We start from the raw sequence: 20,048 nt of genomic DNA on the forward strand, positions 1-20,048 counted from the left end.
CTGCCATTCTGACTGGAGTGAGATGAAATCTTAAAGTATTTTTGATTTGCATTTCTCTAATTGCTAGTGATGATGAACATTTTCTCATGTATTTGTTGATTGATTGTACATCATCTTCTGAGAAGTGTCTCTTCCAGTCCTTGGCCCATTTATTGATTAGGTTATTTGATTTTTTGGTGTTTAGTTTTTTGAGTTCTTTATATACCCAAGTGATTAGTGCTCTATCTGATGTGTGAGTGGTAAATATTTGTTCCCAAGATGTAGGCTCTCTATTTATTTATTTAATTTTTTCTTTTTAGTTATATATGATAGTAGAATATATTTTTTAAAAAAAATTTGAGCTGTAGATGGACAGAATGCCTTTATTTTATTTGTTTAATTTTATGTGGTGCTGAGGATTGAACCCAGTGACTCAAGCATGCTAGGCTAGTGCTCTACCACTGAGCTACAGCCCCAGCCCTAGTACAATATATTTTGATATATTATATATACATGGAGTGTAACTTCCCATTTTTGTTTTTTGTTGTACAGGATGTGAAGTTACACTGGTCATGTATTAATATATGAACAAGTGAAAGTTATGTCCAATTCATTCTACTGCCTTTCCCATTCCCATCCCCCTCCATTCCCCTCGTTCCTCCTGTACAATTGGTGAACTTCTCCTCCACCCTCCCCCATCTATTTTTAGTCTGCATTGGCATATCAGAGAGAACGTTTGGCCTTTGTTTTTTGGGGGTTAGCTTATTTCACTTAGCATGATAGTCTCCAGTTCCATCAATTTACTGTCAAATGCCATAATTTCATTCTTCTTTAAAGCTGAGTAATGTTCCATTGTGTATATATACCACATTTTCTTTATCCATTCATCCATCTGTTGAGGGGCACCTAGGTTGGTTCCATAACTTAACTATTGTAAATTGAGCTGCTAAAAACATTGATGTGTCTGTGTCACTATAGTGTGCTGATTTTAAATCCTTTGGGTATAAACCAAGGAGTGGGATGTATGAGTGTACCTTTTCCCCACATCCTTGCTAACATTTTTTGTTCCTTATATTCTCAATAATTGCTATTCTGACTGGAGAGAGATGGAATCTCTGTATAGTTTTAATTTGAAGTTGCTAATTGCTAGAGATGTTGAACATTTTTTTTTTCATATACATTTTGACCATTCTTATTTCTTCTTCTGTGAAGTGTCTGTTCAGTTCCTTTGCCCATTTATTATTTGGTTTTTTGGTGTTGAGTTTTTTGAGTTCTTTGTACATCCTGGAGATTAATGCTCTATCCGGGGTACACGTGGAAAAGATTTTCTCCCATTCTGTAGGTTCTCTGTTCATGTTCTAGATTGTTTCCTTTTCTGTGAAGAAGCTTTTTCATTTGAATCCATCCCATTTATTGATTGTTGGTTTTACTTCTCCTGTTTTAGGAGTCTTATTGAGGAAGTCCATTCCTGAGCCAACATGATAAAGAGTATGGCCTACTTTTTCTTCTAGTAGGCACAAGGTCTCTGGTCTAACATCTAGGTCCTTGATCCACTTTCAGCTGAGTTTTGCGCAGGGTAAGATATAGGGGTTCAATTTCAAACACTACTATGGATTTTCAGTTTTTCCAGCACCATTTGTTGAAGAGATTTTATTTTCTCTAAAATATCTTTATGGCACCTTTGTCTAGTGTGACATAATTGTATTTATATGGGTTTGTCTCTGTGTCTTCTGTTCTGTACCACTGGTCTTCATGTCTGTTTTGGTGCCCTACCATGCCATTTTTTGTTACTATAACTCTGTAGTATAATTTAAGGTCTGGTGGTATGATCACTCCTGCTTCACTTAACTTGCTGAGGATTGCTTTGACTATTCTGGACCTCTTATTTTTCCAAATAAATTTCCTGATTCCTTTTTCTATTTCTATGAAGAACATCATTGGAATTTCAATAGGAATTGCATTAAATCTACATAATGATTTTGGTAGTATTACCATTTTGAACAATATTAATTCTGCCTATCCAAGAACATGGGAGATTTTTCCCATCATCTAAGGTCTTCTTCAATTTATTCCTTTCTTTCTTTCTTCTCTCTCTCCCTCTTTCTTTCTTTTTTCTCTCTCTCTCCCTCCGTCTTCCTTCCTTCCTTCCTTCCTTCCTTCCTTCCTTCCTTCCTTCCTTCCTTCCTTCCTTCCTTCCTTCCTCCTTCCTTCCTTCCTTCCTTCCTTCCTTCCTTCCTTCCTTCCTTCCTTCCTTCCTTCCTTCCTTTCTTTCTTTCTTTCTTTCTTTCTTTCTTTCTTTCTTTCTTTCTTTCCCAAGGATTGAACTCAGGGGCACTCCATCACCGAGCCACATCCCCAGCTCTTTTTTTTTTTGTATTTTATTTAGAGACAGGGGCTCACTGAGTTGCTTAGTGTCTCACTTTTGCTGGCTTTTTTTTTTTTAAATTTTTAATATTTATTTTTTGTTTTTTTGCGGACACAACATCTTTATTTGTATGTGGTGATGAGGATCGAACCCAGGCCGCACACATGCCAGGCGAGCGCGCTACCGCTTGAGCCACATCCCCAGCCCCTTTCTTTCTTTCTCTTTCCTTCTTCCTTTCTTTATTTCTTTCTTTTACAGTTTTGTAGTTTTTATTGTTGAAGTCTTTCATGTCATTTGTTAGATTGGTTCCCAAGTATTTTATTTTATTTTTGAGGCTCTAGTGAAAGGGATAGTGTTTTTCGCTGCTGTGACTAAAAGATCTCTTCAGAACAATTTTAAAGAAGGAAAAGTTTATTTGAGAGCTCCTGATTTTAGTCCATAGAGGGCTGGCTCCATTCCTTGGGACTCAAGGTGAGGCAGAACATTATGGCAGAGGTGTGTGGCAATGGTAAGCGGCTCACATCACGATGATCAGGAAGGAGAGAGAGAGAGAGAGAGAGAGAGAGAGACTCTACTGGATAGATACACATATATATCCCAAGCCATGCCTCAATCCCCACCTCCTACAGTAACACCCTAACATTTCAGTTAACACTCAGTTAATTACTATCAGGGGATTAATTCACTGATTGTGTTAAGACTCTTACAACCTAATCATCTTTCCTCTGAACCTTCTTGCATTGTGTTACACTTGAGCTTTTGGGGGACACCTTACAACCAAACCATAGCAGATAGTTTTTCTAATTCTTCTTTCAGCCAATTCATCACTTGATGTACAGGAATGCAATTAATTTATGGGCATTAATTTTATATCCTGCTGAATTCTTTTATGAGCTCTATAAGTTTTCTAGTGGCAAATAGGGATAGTTTGAACTTCTTGTTGGCAAATAGGGATAGTTTGAATTCTTCTTTTCCTATTCATATCCCTTTAATTTATTTTTTCTGTCTAATTGCTCTGGCTAGAACTTCCTGGACTAAAGTGAATAAAAGTAGTGATAGAGGGCATCCCTTTTTTGTTCTGGTGTTTAGAGGGAATGCTTTCAATTTTTCTCCATTTAGAATGATGTTGGCCTTGGGTTAACATATATATAGCTTTTACAATTTTGAGCTATGTTCTTACTATCCCTAGTTTTTCTAGTGTTTTGAACATAAAGGGGTACTGTATTTTGTCAAATTCTTTCTTCTGCATCTATTGAGATAATCATGTGATTATTGTGTGTATTTAAGTCTACTGATGTGATGAATTATGATTTTTAATTTCTGTATGTTAAGCCAACTTTGCATCCCTGGGATGAACCCCACTTGATCATGAGGCACTATCTTTTAAATATGTTTTTGTATGTGATTTGCCCGTACTTTATAAAGAATTTTTGTATCTATGTTCATCAGGGATGTTGGTCTGAAGTTTTCTTTTCTTGATGTGTCTTTGTCTGGTTTTGGTATCAGGGTGATACTAGAGTCATTGAATGAGTTTGGAAGGGTTTCCCCCTTTTTCTATTTCATGAAATAATTTGAGGAGTATTGGTGTTAGTTCTTCTTTTAAGTTCTGATAGAACTTGGCTGAGAATCCATCTGGTGCTGGAATTTCTTTGTTGGTAGGCTTTTGATAATGTCTTCAATTTCATTGCTTGAAATTGATCTTTTAAATTTTCTATAGCCTCATGATTCAGTTTGGGTAGGTCATATGTCTCTAGAAATTTGTCAATGTCTTCAAGATTTGTTATTTTATTAGAGTATAAGTTTTCAAAATAGTTTTTGATTGTTGTCTATATTTCAGTAGTGTCTGTCGTGATAATTCCTTCTTCATTGCAAAGAAATTGTATCGAATTAGAAATTTTAGTTTTCTGTCTCTTCGTTAGCTTGGCTAAGGGTTTATAAATTTCATTTATTTTTTTGAAGAACCAACTTTGTTATGTCAATTTTTGGATTTGTTTCTTTTGTTTCAATTTTACTGATTTCAGCTCTGCTTTTAATTATTTCTTGTCTTCTACTGCTTTTGGTGTTGATTTGTTCTTTTTCTAGGGCTTTGAAATATAATGTTAGGTTATTTATTTGTTGACTTTTTATTCTTTTAATGAATGAGCACAAAGCAATGAACTTTCCTCTTAGCACTGCCTTCATAGTGTTCCAGAGATTTTGATATGTTGTATCATTCATTTACCTCTAAGTATTTTTTTTTTAATTTCATCTCTGATTTTTTCTGCTAGGCATTGGCCATTCAGTAGTGTATCTTATTGCCTAAGATATGGTCTGTTTTAGAGAAGGATCCATATGCTGCTGAGAAGAAAGTGTATTCAGTCATTGGTGGATGAAATATTTTATATATGTATAAATTATTAATTGTATTTTTTAGTACTATAGATTCTTAATTTAGCTTTTGTTTGGAGACTCTATCCAATGGTGAGAGAGATGTGTTAAAGTCACCCAGTATTATTGTGTTGTGGTCTATTTGATTCTTTAAGTTGAGAAGGGTTTGTTTGATATATGTTGATGCTTGATTGTTTGGGGCATAAATATTTATGATTGTTATGTCTTGTTGATGTATAATTCCATTAAGCTGTATGAAATGTCCTTCTTTGTCCCTTCTGATTAACTTTGGCCTCAAGTCCATTTTATTTGATATGAGGATAGACACCCCTGCTTGTTTTCAAGATCCATGATATATTTCCCCCCATCCTTTACCTTCAGTCTATGGATGGCTTTGCTTATGAGGTGAATCTCTTGGAGACAATACTTTGTTGGTTCTTTTTTTTAAAATCTAATTTACCAATCTATATCTTTTGATTGATGAGTTTAGGCCATTTATGTTCAAGGTTATAACTGAGATATAATTAGTATTCCCAGTCATTTTGGTTTATTTCTGGTTTTTAATTTGAATTAGTTTCTCCTTTGATTGACTATTCCTTTGGTGTAGTTCCTCTCTTTGCTGGTTTTACTTTTTTTTTTTTTTTCATATCTCTTCGTAGAATATTTTGTGGAGAATGTTCTGTAGTGCAGGCTTTCTAGTTGTGAATTCTTTTAACTTTGGTTTATCATGGAAGGTTTTTATTTCATCTTCAAATCTGAAGCTTAATTTTTCTGGGTATAGTATTCTTGGTTGGTATCCATTTTCTTTCAAACTGGGTATATGTTATTCCAAGACCTCCTAGCTTTGAGGGTCTGGGTTGAGAAATCAACTGGGATCCGAATTGATTTTGCTCTAAATGTAATCTGACATTTTCCTCTGGCAGTCTTTAAAATTCTATCCTTATTCTGTATGTTAGGCATTTTCATAATAATGTGTCTTTGTGTGGGTTTTTTGTAATTTTGTATATTTGGAATCCTTTAAGCCTCCTGAATCTGATTTTCCATTTCATTCTTCAGTTTTGGGAAATTTTCTGATATCCTTTCATTGGAAATATTGTGCATCCCTTTGGTTTATATCTCTCAGCCTTTATCTATCCCAATAAATCTTAAATTTGTTCTTTTCAGGTTATCTCATAGTTTTTGGATGTTCTGTTCATGGTATCTTAACATTTTTTCTCCATGGTCAACTTTATTTTCAATATTATATATTTTGTCTTCATTGCCTGAAACTCTGTCTTCCAATTGCTCTAGTCTGTTGGGAATGTTTTCCAGTGAATTTTTAATTTGGTTTATTGACTCCTTCATTTTGAGGATTTCTGCGTGATTTTTTTTTAAAGAATCTCTCTTTATTGAAGTGATCTTACACTCTCTGTATTTTTTTGTCTGATATCACTCCTTACATAGTTCTTCACCTCACATATTAGTTTAAATATGTACATTCTAAACTCCTTCTCTGACATTTCTTGCACTGTGGTGGTCACGATGGATTCTGTTGTTGAAGTATCTTGATTTGTTTTGGAGTGATTTGTTCCCTTGTTTTTTCATGTTGTTTGTGTGCCTACCCATCTAACAGTATGGATGTGAGGCAGTAGAATGCCTACCCTATAGACTTATAGTGTCCCTGAAGGTTTCTAGTACCTCACTTCTGAGAAGTTACCTGTCTGCTTTCTCAGTTTCATGCCATGGAGCAGCCACGAAAGTGACCTGCTCTGTTCCACCATCTTGAAACCTCTCACAGCAAACCTAGTTTAGTGTTTTTGTTTTTTGGTATTGGAGATTGAACTCAGGGACACTTGACCGCTGAGCCACATCTCCACCCATATTTTGTATTTTATGTAGAGACAGTGTCTCACTGAGTTGCTTAGCTCCTCACTTTTGCTGAGTCTGAACTCACAATCCTTCTATCTCAGCCTCTTGAGACATTGGGATGCTTGACTTAGTTTAGTACTTTTAATGTACCTTTGTTTTGGCTCTGTGATCAGGGGTCTTTGCTACAGTTTGAATATCCTCCAAAGGCCCATGTGTTAAAGACCTGACCTCTAGCCTGTGCCACTCTTGGGAGGTGGTGGAACCTTTGGGAGCTGGAGTGTAGTGCAAAGTTTAGGTCAATATCTTCATGGGGGAATGGTATTTGTACCCTAGCCCCTCCTCTGTCTTTGATTCCTGGCCACCAAGAGATACACAGGCTCCCCTATCACCACTCCCTCTTATGACATGCTGTCCTGCCATGTGTCTAAAACAACAAGGATGGAACGCAGACTGGAATCTCTAAAACTGTAAGCCAAAATAAACTTTTCTTCTTTTTAAGTTGATTATTTTATATAAAGTAATATGATAACAGAAAGCTGATTAATACAGGCTAGTGCTTATACTTTGTACCACATGCTACATATCATGCAGCTGTTCCTGCCCAGTTAACAGAAACACTGGAGAGGTTGTGATTGCTGTAGGGAGGTCAGTGACATTGTCGTCCAGGTGCTGCCATACATTTTTGTCTTTAATTATATAATTCCTGTCTCCTTCATGTGGTAAGTCTTCCAATTTCTCTCTGCCAGCTTGTTGAGGCCAAATCACTTAGTCTCACCCTATTGCCCTGGTCTGCACAAAGTCTGTTCTGTTCACTTGCTTCTCTAAAAACAGGAACAGCATTTAAAAAATTTTTTTTCAAAGCATTAACAGGAAAATTGAGCTTTTTTCCCTGGGCTAAGGAGGCCTGCTGTGCCATAAGAAAATGGAGAGTGTTATTCATTCCCTCAGAGGTCAGTAAGATTCTGAGATTCTGCACCTGGCTCCTCTAAGACCCCATTATCTGAATGAACATGCCAATCACTTTTCAGGATGTCTGTACAGTGACTCTGGTTGATGACTTTATCTGTTCTTTTTAATTCTGGTCTGTGCAAAAAAGTCAAGAAATGAGATCTGCTGTATTTAGAGCTCAGTAAAGAAATCTGTAGAACTATCAATTACTGCTCCAAATTTTTAGACTAAACTTAATTTATTTATATATTGCTCAAAATCTACTCCATACCAGTTTCTTTTCAAGTGGGTTCTTTATATTTCATGTGGAGTTCTTGGTGTTCTTTTAATATTAAGGCTATTAACCCCTTATAGATGACATATCACATGTATTTTTTCCCGGACTACATTTAATTTTTATTTTTTGGCATCTTTGATAAAACATATTCTTTCATATTTATGTAGTAAAAACTTTTTATGTAGTAATTCAATTTTTTCTGTTATTAATTTTTAGCTATATGATCTTTTCCCCTATTCCTCAAATAATTTTAAATTCTTGAGAGCTTTTGAACAATTGTCTAGTTTTATTTTTAGAACTCTAATCAACTTGGAATTTATTGTTTAATATGATGAGTAAGCTAGAGATCTAAATTTATCAAAACAGATATTTATTAGGTGAAAAGCCACTTGTTAGATACTATATTCCTTTGCCACCATTTTGAAATATCATATTTGCTGCATACCAAATTCTCATATGTATGTGTGTCTTCCTTTGTTTCTCTATTCTTCTCAATTAGACTATTTGTCTTTTCTTATATTAGCATTGAATTTTTGAAGTGTTACAGTTTCATAGTATACTGTGATTTCTTGTTAGGGTCTGTAAACAAGTCAAGATGGCGCCTGGCATTTTGCCAGAGGGAGTGGTTTGTGAGGTGGCGCCAGCGAGCCATTAAGTGTGGAGATTCCTTATTGGTTGACTGCTGTATCTAGTTTATGTTAATTAAGATAAGCTGTGTGTAATGTACATATACCCCTCCTGTCCTACAATAAACGGCTCCCACTCCTGCTGTATCAATGTACACAAGTTGCTCGTCACCCCCGGTTAGTTTGCTGCAGCCGGACTGCAGCAATTTCTAGAAGGATAAGTTATCCCCAAAATCTTCAAAATTTCTCCAGTTATTATTTTATTTCTACTTTTTCAATATATAAGTACATACATATGAATATATAATGTGTGTGTATATAGTAAAAAACTATATATAACTATAAATATATATAGTTGTAGGTAAATTGGACACAATACCTTTATGTTACTTACTTATTTTTATGTGGCACTGAGGATCACACCCAGTGCCTCACATGTGTTAGGCAAACGTTTTACCTCTGAACTACAACCCCAGCTCTTGGTTTATACTTGTGGATGCTATTAAATTAAGTTTTAATCATCGAAAATACTTTTGGAATTTAAATAGAAAGTGGCTGGAATTTAAACATTAATTTTGGGGAGATTCAGCACCTTTGCAATGTCGAATCCTTTCTATTTTGTCATCTCAAAATTTTTTCATGTAGGTTTTACACAATTTATATGATTTTAATTAGGTATGTTCTCAAGTATATCAACTTTTTGGCCTTTGTTAAGGGTATTTTAAAAGAAATTTTTGTTATTTGTTCTTTCTGTAAATCCAAAAAGTACTACTTATATACACTGTCTTACAACTGAGCATTTTATTAAATTATTACATTAAGTCTAGTAGTTTTTTTTACACTAAAAATAGGAGTTTATAATTCACAGTAATATGTTTCTCCTTTTCAAATTTTTATTTAATTTCTTGTTTGTTAGAAAATTTACTTAAAGATCCCGGTGCTTAATTTCAAACAAAAGAATAACCAGACTCAAAATTTCTTTTTCTTCTTCTTCTTCTTCTTCTTATTTTTTTTTTTTTTTGGTTGTACTAGAGATTTAACCTAGGGGCACTCTACAACTGAACTACAACCCCAGCACTTTTTAACTTTTAGAGATGGGGTCTTACTAAATTGCTGAGGCTGACCTTGAGCTTGAGAACCTTCTGCTTTAGCCTCCCAAGTAACTGGGATTTTAGCTACATATCACTGCACCAGCCAGTATGGTACATGTTTATTCTTACTTTAATCAGAATTCCTACACTATTCTACTGTTAAGTACATTTTTGTTGTTAATCAGTTCCCATATTTATATGAAGGAAGGAAAGATTTTTTTTTTTTTAATTCCTAGCTTACCAAGGATTTGCTTTGACAAAAAGTGGATGTTGAATTTTATCAAATGTATTTTAAACATATATAGTTTAATTTACCTGTTATATACTTAAATGAAATATTTATATTAAATATCAAATATATTAAGTATAAAACATTTACATTAAATCTTTAATATACTTATATTATATTTGATACATTTAATACATATTAGCAAATTAAATGAATAGATTTCCTAATGTTAGATTATTTCCTTGAATTTCAAGATGAACTCAGATTGACCCTGTGGTTTTGTTGTTAAGTCACTATTCAATGTTTACAGTAGTAGGCCTATGCAAATACTTTTCATATTGAATAATTTTGGCATGTTATGAACACTTTAATTTTACTCCCTTCCTTTTGTTTTTCCCTTGTGTTTTTGTATGTGTTCCTCTTCTCCTGCCCCTGCTGTGCCCACTGTCTTTAAGTAGTTAATAAGTATAATTTTGAACAAGGTCAGTGATGTCAGATAAACTCAAGACAATACAGTTATTTTCTTGAAAACAGTCTCCACATCTGGTTGTACTTCAGGCCTGAAGTACAACTGTCATTCCAGGATGTCTCTTTTCTGTGGCACCGTGAATTCCCTGTCTTTCTTCTGGCTTACATTTATTGCTTTTGGCCCCTATCTTCCTCTTATTTGGTCGAATGTGTTATTTTGCCTTAATAAATCAGGTCAAGTTCAAGCAACAAGGGAAGAGGCATGGGTATGAGAGCCCTCAGCAGTTACTCTAATCTTATCTGGATACGCTCTAGGTGGCATCTCTATCCTGGAATCACCTGTTAATGTTGTCCTGATGATTCCTGTTGCCATATCCTTTCCTTTAGTTGGATTTGCTCTTGATTTTGGTGAGAAAAAGTATGCATGGGAAATAGACCTTTGAAACAGTTCATAATTAACATGTTTTTGTTCCATCCTCCTGTTTAATTAACATTTCAATAGGATCTAGGTTGGAAACACTTTCCTTCAGAATCTTGGAGACATTTCTCTTTTGCTAAGAAAGTTGAAATCATTTTAACTTCTGACTACTTGCAAACTCTTCCTTTTGTAGAACCTGTGTGATTTTTTTTTCTTGTCCATGGTGTTCTGAAATTTCACAATATCCACCTTGGAGTGGGTGTATTTTTATCCATTGGGCTGAAATTTGGAACACCTTTTCTTCTGTTTTAGTCAATTTTAAGTTATTTATCATTGTTGACTTCCTTCTTCCATCCTCCCCATTTATCTCCTGAACATCTGTTATTTGGATGTTAGGCCTCTTGGATGAATCCTTTGTTATGTTTGTTCCTATTCTGATAATCATCTCTTGGTCTTCCACTGTACTTCTTGTGAGAGTTCCTCAAATTTATTTTCTGAAATTTTTTATTGATTTAAAACAAATAAATGACAGCAGAATGCATTACAATTCTTATTACATGTATACAGCACAATATTTTCTGAAATTTTTATTGTTTTTCATTTCTTCTATCCTGTTTTTAAATCTAGTCATTTCTCCCTGAATATTCCCTTTCAGAATACTTTTTGTTCATGGTTGCAATATCATATTTAATCTGATGATTTGTATGATAATTTTCTTTTTTTAAATTGGTTGTTCAAAACATTACAATGCTCTTGACATATCATATTTCATACATTTGATTCAAGTGGGTTATGAACTCCCATTTTTACCACGTGTACAGATTGCAGGATCACATTGATTACACATCCACATTTATACATACTGCCATACTAGTGTCTGTTGTATTCTGCTGCCTTTCCTATCCCTTTTGAAATTTCTACACTGTATATATTTTTAACTTATAAATCATGTTTCCTTTGTTTTGGTTTCTTTTTTATTTTAAATCCTTTCCTTGTGTGTTTGGCCTTCTTTAGTTGTTTATTCTAGTTTAAGATTATAGGGATTAAAGTTTAATCACTGAGCTGGTAACTTTTTGACTTAAGAGTTTCAGTGAAGGCTATCTTGAGTAATGTTTTTGATGACACTTGCTTTAGTAGTATAAACCTGAAAATATTCTTTTAATCTCTTGTGTTAAGAGCAAAGGCAAGGCCCTTTAGTGAGGGGTTCTTGGCATTCAGCATTCGACATTTGGTGGGTGCAAAAGACAATACCCCTTTTATTTTCAGTAAAATACCCATGCATCCAGCTATAGAAGCACAGGACAAACCTGTACACTAACACTGGATCCTATGTTTAAAAGAACTTTATGCTTAATTTAATTCTGTTATTGTCATCTCGAAATTGCTAATGATATTTGAACAAAGGGCTTGCATTTTGATTTTGCACTGGGTCCCACAAATTATGTATCAAGTCCTGGGTACCCACACCCTCAACTCTGCAGATCTAAATAAATGACTCTTGGTTTTACCCTCTCCTGCTTTCTCCAAGGGTGGAAGAGGAGTATTTGCTCAACAGCATTTCATTACTTGTTTCTAAATTATTTTAGCACTTCCTTTTATGCTTCCTCCTTCTTCTGCAAAAGCAGCTCTGCCTAAATCCACCTTTCCATGAGCATCAAGGTCATAGCATTTTGGCCTTTAACATTTTTCTATCACTACAGTACATGGCGGACCACTCAAATCTTGAATGCCTGCTGCTTTCCATAAACAGTGGAGGAGTTTCCTTCCTAAATGGTAAAGCATCACTATGGATACAATAGAGCCCATGGGCTGAGGACATCTCTTAGTGTGGTAAGAAGAGATATTAAGGGACCTATGCTGCTGTTTCTCCTCCTCCACCTCCTCCTCCTCCTCCTCCTCTTCCTCCTCCTCCTCCTCCTCCTCCTCCTCTTCCTCCTCCTCCTCCTCCTCCTCCTCTTCCACCTCCTTCTCCTCCTCTTCCTCCTTCTGTTCCTTCTTCTTCCTCCTTCTTGTCTTCTCTCCCCCTTCTCCTCCCCTTCCTCCTCCACCTCCTCCTTTCCCTACTCCTCCTTCTTCTCTTCATTTTCTGCTTTCCCTCCTCCTCTTCTCCTCCTTCTTTTCCTTCTCCTTCTGTTCTTTCTTCTCCTTCAATGTATACCTTATAAGTTTTTCTAGGAAAATCTGTTTCCTAACCCATTAGAGTGATTTGATAGCATTTCTTGCTGAACTGCAGTGCACAACAAGACAAAATTTCAAAAGGATGCATTTTGCCTTAAGGAAATTGTCTTAAGGAAAAAAAATATCACTTTTGTCTAATCTGTAATAACAATGGTAACAACAATAATCATTACAACAAATACTCATTTTATAATTTGAAGTTCTGCCAAAATTTTATTTTGATTTGTACAGCATTTGTAGACATGTATTATTTTTCTACAAAGGAGAGGAAACTGAAGTGTGGAGGGGCCCAGAGACTATTGCCAATTTCATAAAAAGAGTAAATGGTAGTGCTGAGTCAAAACCACTGCCTCCAAATGTCCTTTTAACCAGTGTGAATATGTGAAGCTGTCTCAACTCCAGATAAAAGCTTATCTTTTTCATCTGATATCTCCACTTTGGTTCATTTTCTTTGAGAGAAACTAATTCTTCTGCCTTTTCCTTTTGGTCAAGAGTTTTTTTTGTTTGTTTTGTTTTGTTTTTTTAAACAAATAATGCTAAGTTTATTAACTAAACACTTTCTTTAGCAAATCATTAATCTCCCATAATGAAAACAGAAGTGTTTTTTCCAGACCCTAGACAAGAATTACTATTTGTTTGTTTAGCCACACTTTCAAAAAGTCATTTGTAGAATGAAACTAAAATAGAGCATGTGTTCTCCACCATAGATGGCCAGATACCTAGCTGAGATATAAATTGCCTTTCTTGTAACTTTAAATTTTATTTTTAAAAATTTTAACAAAGCAGTTAAAATACCACATGAAATACTATTTTGGCTGTGTTTTGAGACAAAACTCTGCATAAACTAAAGCATTTGGATAAAAAGTGAGATTATTAAATCACTGATTGCCCCCCTTCTTCCCTCCCCCAACCCCTATTGTAAAGATTGAGATAAAACTTCATGTGTAAGGGCTTTGGCATCTCTGATTTCATCTTCTATAAATTGCTTCATCTGTAAAATGTGATTACGAGTTACTTCTCTTGAAATTCAATCCAGCTAAGAAATGCTTATTTCCATTGGGTTAAATAATATGGCTGTTCAATTTTCCTTTCCCATTCATGTGTTTGATAGCCACCATTTCCCATAACTTTCATTAAAGCTAAGAATATTTAAAAAAATAATAAATGAATAATTAATTTAAATGACAGCATTATTTTGCTATCATTAATGCAGAAGCAACTTGAAATTCTAAATTAATTAAAAGATGGTTGAATTTGAAAGGAAAATGAGTCATAATTATTAGGTATAAGATGGCAAATGCAAATGTAAAAAAAGAAAAAATACTAGAAGAAAACAGAGTATTTTCATTTATTTTGTTTTTTAATAATGAAAATTTTATTTTCTGTTTGACATAAACAGAACTCTTTTTTACATAAAATTCTGGTTCATTTAAATATATAACAAATAATTCCTGGTGCAAACAGTATTGCAAGAAAAGACAAACTGGGAAAAGTCAATATTAAAAACACCTAAATAAAGAATGGACAAATAACTTGAATACGTATTTCATCAAAATGAAAATGAATGTGCTACCATGTGCATGTGCATCTGTCCTATTCTGGCTTCCCATTTTCTTTTGAATAACTTCCTTATATTTGGAGAGTATAACAATTTGGAGAATATGTCATCAATTATGTCTTCCCAGCCAGTAAGAACACAAACATGTAACCTAGCCTCTGCCAGTCACACATGATAAATTAGAGGAAAACAGGCTTTGTGAAGATCTTCTGTTTTTGCTACTGTAGATTGTAGTAGAAGTTCTGACTTTGTGTGAGTTTCAGTGATTTTAGGGTTCAGAGTGAAGGCAGTAGCTAGAGTGGTAGTTTCCTCTTTATTTTATTTATTTTTATTTTTTTTATTGTTGGTTGTTCAAAACATTACATAGTTCTTGATATATCATATTTCACACTTTGATTCAAGTGGGTTATGAACTCCCATTTTTACCCCATATACAGATTGCAGAATCACATCAGTTACACATCCATTGATTTACATATTGCCATACTAGTGTCTGTTGTATTCTGCTGCCTTTCCTATCCTCTACTATTCCCCCTCCCCTCCATTCCCCTCCCTTCTTCTCTCTCTACCCCATCTACTGTCATTCATTTCTCCCCCTTGTATTATTTTCCCCTTTCCCCTCACTTCCTCTTGTATGTAATTTTGTATAACCCTGAGGGTCTCCTTCCATTTCCATGCAATTTCCCTTCTCTCTCCCTTTCCCTCCCACCTCTCATCCCAGTTTAATGTTAATCTTCTTCTCATGCTCTTCGTCCCTACTCTGTTTTTAGTTACTCTCCTTATATCAAAGAAGACATTTGGCATTTGTTTTTTAGGGATTGGCTAGCTTCACTTAGCATAATCTGCTCTAATGCCATCCATTTCCCTATGATTTTGTCATTTTTTAATGCAGAGTAATACTCCATTGTGTATAAATGCCACATTTTTTTTTTTATCCATTTGTCTATTGAAGAGCATCTAGGTTGGTTCCACAGTCTTGCTATTGTGAATTGTGCTGCTATGAACATCGATGTAGCAGTGTCCCTGTAGCATGCTCTTTTGAGGTCTTTAGGGAATAGACCGAGAAGGGGAATAGCTGGGTCAAATGGTGGTTCCATTCCCAGCTTTCCAAGAAATCTCCATACTGCTTTCCAAATTGGCTGCACCAATTTGTAGTCCCACCATCAATGTACAAGTGTACCCTTTTCCCCACATCCTCGCCAGCACTTGTTGTTGTTTGACTTCATAATGGCTGCCAATCTTACTGGAGTGAGATGGTATCTTAGGGTGGTTTTGATTTGCATTTCTCTGACTGCTAGAGATGGTGAGCATTTTTTCATGTACTTGTTGATTGATTGTATGTCCTCCTCTGAGAAGTGTCTGTTCAGGTCCTTGGCCCATTTGTTGATTGGATTATTTGTTATCTTATTGTCTAATTTTTTGAGTTCTCTGTATACTCTGGATATTAGGGCTCTATCTGAAGTGTGAGGAGTAAGATTTGTTCCCAGGATGTAGGCTCCCTATTTACCTCTCTTATTGTTTCTTTTGCTGAGAAAAAACTTTTTAGTTTGAGTAAGTCCCATTTGTTGATTCTAGTTATTAACTTTTGTGCTATGGGTGTCCTATTGAGGAATTTGGAGCCCGACCCCACAGTATGTAGATCGTAGCCAACTTTTTCTTCTATCAGACGGCGTGTCTCTGATTTGATATCAAGCTCCTTGATCCATTTTGAATTAACTTTTGTGCATGGCGAGAGAAAGGGATTCAGTTTTATTTTGTTGCATATGGATTCCCAGTTTTCCCAGCACCATTTGTTGAAGATGCTATCCTTCCTCCATTGCATGCTTTTAGACCCTTTATCAAATATAAGATAGTTGTAGTTTTGTGGATTGGTTTCTGTGTCCTCTATTCTGTACCATTGGTCCACCCGCCTGTTTTGGTACCAGTACCATGCTGTTTTTGTTACTATTGCTCTGTAGTATAGTTTGAAGTCTGGTATCGCTATACTGCCTGATTCACACTTCCTGGTTTGCATTGTTTTTGCTATTCTGGGTCTTTTATTTTTCCATATGAATTTCATGATTGCTTTCTCTATTTCTACAAGAAATGCCGTTGGGATTTTGATTGGCATTGCATTAAACCTATAGAGAACTTTTGGTAATATCGCCATTTTGATGATGTTAGTTCTGCCTATCCATGAACAGGGTATATTTTTCCATCTTCTAAGATCTTCTATTTCTCTCTTTAGGGTTCTGTAGTTTTCATTGTATAAGTCTTTCACCTCTTTTGTTAGGTTGATTCCCAAGTATTTTTTTTTTTTTTTGAGGATATTGTCAATGGAGTGGTTGTCCTCATTTCCATTTCAGAGGATTTGTCGCTGATATACAGGAATGCCTTTGATTTATGCGTGTTGATTTTATATCCTGCCACTTTGCTGAATTCATTTATTAGCTCTAATAGTTTCTTTGTAGACCCTTTTGGGTCTGCTAGGTATAGAATCATGTCACCTGCAAATAGTGATAATTTAAGTTCTTCTTTTCCTATTTTGATGCCTTTAATTTCTTTCGTCTGTCTAATTGCTCTGGCCAGTATTTCGAGAACTATGTTGAACAGAAGTGGTGAGAGAGGGCATCCCTGTCTTTTTCCAGATTTTAGAGGGAATGCCTTCAATTTTTCTCCATTCAGAATGATGCTAGCCTGAGGCTTAGCATAGATTGTTTTTACAATATTGAGGTATGTTCCTGTTATCCCTAGTTTTTCTAGAGTTTTGAACATAAAGGGATGCTGTACTTTGTCAAATGCTTTTTCCGCATCTATCGAGATGATCATATGGTTCTTATTTTTAAGTCTATTGATGTGGTGAATAACATTTATTGATTTCCGTATATTGAACCAGCCTTGCATCCCAGGGATGAATCCTACTTGATCATGGTGCACAATTTTTTTGATATGTTTTCGTATCCGATTTATTGAGGATTTTTGCATCTAGGTTCATTAGAGATATTGGTCTATAGTTTTCTTTCTTTGAAGTGTCTTTGTCTGGTTTAGGAATCAGGGTGATGCTGGCCTCGTAGAATGAATTTGGAAGTTCTCCCTCCTTTTCTATTTCCTGAAGTAGCTTGAAAAGTATTGGTATTAGTTCCTCTTTAAAAGTTTTGTAAAACTCTGCTGTATACCCATCCGGTCCTGGGCTTTTCTTAGTTGGTAGTCTTTTGATGGTTTCTTCTATTTCCTCAATTGATATTGGTCTGTTTCGGTTGTCTATATCCTCCTGACTCAATCTGGGCAGATCATATGACTTAAGAAATTTATCAATGCCTTCACTATCTTCTAATTTATTGGAGTATAAGGATTCAAAATAATTTTTGATTATCTTCTGTATTTCTGAAGTGTCTGTTGTGATATTGCCTTTTTCATCCCGTATGCTAGTAATTTGAATTCTCTCTCTTCTTCTCTTCGCTAGCATGGCTAAGGGTCTGTTGATTTTATTTATTTTTTCAAAGAACCAACTTTTAGTTTTGTCAATTTTTTCAATTGTTTCTTTTGTTTCAATATCATTAATTTCAGCTCTGATTTTAATTATTTCTTGCCTTCTACTTCTTTTGCTGTTGTTTTGCTCTTCTTTTTCTAGGATTTTGAGATGAAGTATGAGATCATTTATTTGTTGTTTTTTTCTTTTTTTAAGGAATGAACTCCAAGCAATGAATTTTCCTCTTAGAACTGCTTTCAATGTGTCCCATAGATTCCGATATGTTGTGTCTGTGTTTTCATTAATCTCTAAGAATTTTTTAATTTCCTCCTTGATGTCTTCTATAACCCATTGATCATTCAGTAACCTATTGTTCATTCTCCAAGTGATGCATGATTTTTCCTTCCTTCTTTTATCGTTGATTTTCAGTTTCATTCCATTATGATCAGATAAGATGCATGGTATTATCTCTACTCCTTTATATTGTCTAAGAGTTGCCCTGTGACATAATATATGATCTATTTTTGAGAAGGATCCATGTGCTGCTGAGAAAAAAGTGTAACTGCTTGATGTTGGGTGGTATATTCTATATATGTCAATTAAGTCTATGTTATTAATTGTGTTATTGAGTTCTATAGTTTCCTTATTCAACTTTTGTTTGGAAGATCTGTCCAGTGGTGAGAGAGGTGTGTTGAAGTCTCCCATGATTATTGTATCGTGGTCTATTAGACTCTTGAACTTGAGAAGAGTTTGTTTGATGAACATAGCTGCACCATTGTTTGGGGCATATATATTTATGATTGTTATGTCTTGTTGGTGTATGGTTAACTTGAGCAGTATGTAGTGTCCCTCTTTATCCCTTTTGATTAACTTTGGCTTGAAATCTATTTTATTTAATATGAGTATGGATACTCCTGCTTGTTTCTGAAGTCCATATGAGTGATATGATTTTTCCCAAACTTTCACCTTCAGCCTATGTATGTCTTTTCCTATCAAATGCGTCTCCTGTAGGCAGCATATTGTTGGGTCTTGTTTTGTGATCCATTCTACTAGCCTGTGTCTCTTAATTAGTGAGTTTAAGCCATTAACATTTAGGGTTATTATTGAGATATGGGTTGTTCTTCCAGCCATATTTGTTTATTTATGTTACTAAACATGGTTTGTTTTCCTCTTTGATTATTTTCCTCCCCTTTACTGTCCTACCTCCCACTGTTGGTTTTCATTGTTATTTTCCATTTCCTCTTCCTGTAATGTTTTGCCAAGGATGTTTTGAAGAGATGGTTTTCTAGCTGCAAATTCTTTTAACTTTTGTTTATCGTGGAAGGTTTTAATTTCATCTTCCATCCTGAAGCTTAATTTCGCTGGATACACAATTCTTGGTTGGAACCCATTTTCTTTCAGTGTTTGAAATATGTTATTCCAGGATCTTCTAGCTTTCAGAGTCTGTGTTGAAAGATCAGCTGTTATCCTGATTGGCTTACCCCTAAATGTAATCTGCTTCCTTTCTCTTGTAGCTTTTAAAATTCTCTCCTTATTCTGTATGTTGGGCATCTTCATTATAATGTGTTTAGGTGTGGATCTCTTATGATTTTGCACATTCGGCGTCCTGTAGGCTTCTAGGATTTGGGATTCTGTCTCATTCTTCAAGTCTGGGAAGTTTTCTCGTATTATTTCATTGAATAGATTGCTCATTCCTTTGGTTTTGACCTCTATACCTTCCTGTATCCCAATGACTCTTAAGTTTGGTCTCTTTATGTTATCCCATATTTCTTGGATGTTCTGCTCATGGTTTCTTAACAATCTTGCTGAGCTGTCTATGTTCTTTTCAAGTTGAAATACTTTGTCTTCATTGTCTGATGTTCTATCTTCTAAGTGTTCTACTCTGCTGGTAGTATTCTCAATTGAGTTTTTAAGTTGGTTTATTGCTTCCTGCATTTCTAGGATTTCTGTTTGTTTTTTATAACCTTTATCTCCCTGTATAGTTGATCTTTTGCTTCCTGGATTTGTTTGTGTAATTCATTGTCAAAGTGATCTTTCATTGTCTGATTTTGCTGTCTAATGTCTTCCTTGAGACTCCAGATCATCTGAAGCATGTATATCCTGAATTCTTTATCTGACATTCCATCTGCTGCAGCTGTTACCTCTTCTAAAGTTGAGTTGACCTGCATTGCTTGTGTTCCTTTCTTTCCTTGTCTTTTCATACTGCTTGCGTTTCTTTCTGCTTGGTGAAATTGTTGTGTTTTTGAAA

The sequence above is a fragment of the Marmota flaviventris genome, chromosome 5 (genome assembly GCF_047511675.1).
Source record: "Marmota flaviventris isolate mMarFla1 chromosome 5, mMarFla1.hap1, whole genome shotgun sequence".
Classification (NCBI taxonomy): domain Eukaryota; kingdom Metazoa; phylum Chordata; class Mammalia; order Rodentia; family Sciuridae; genus Marmota; species Marmota flaviventris.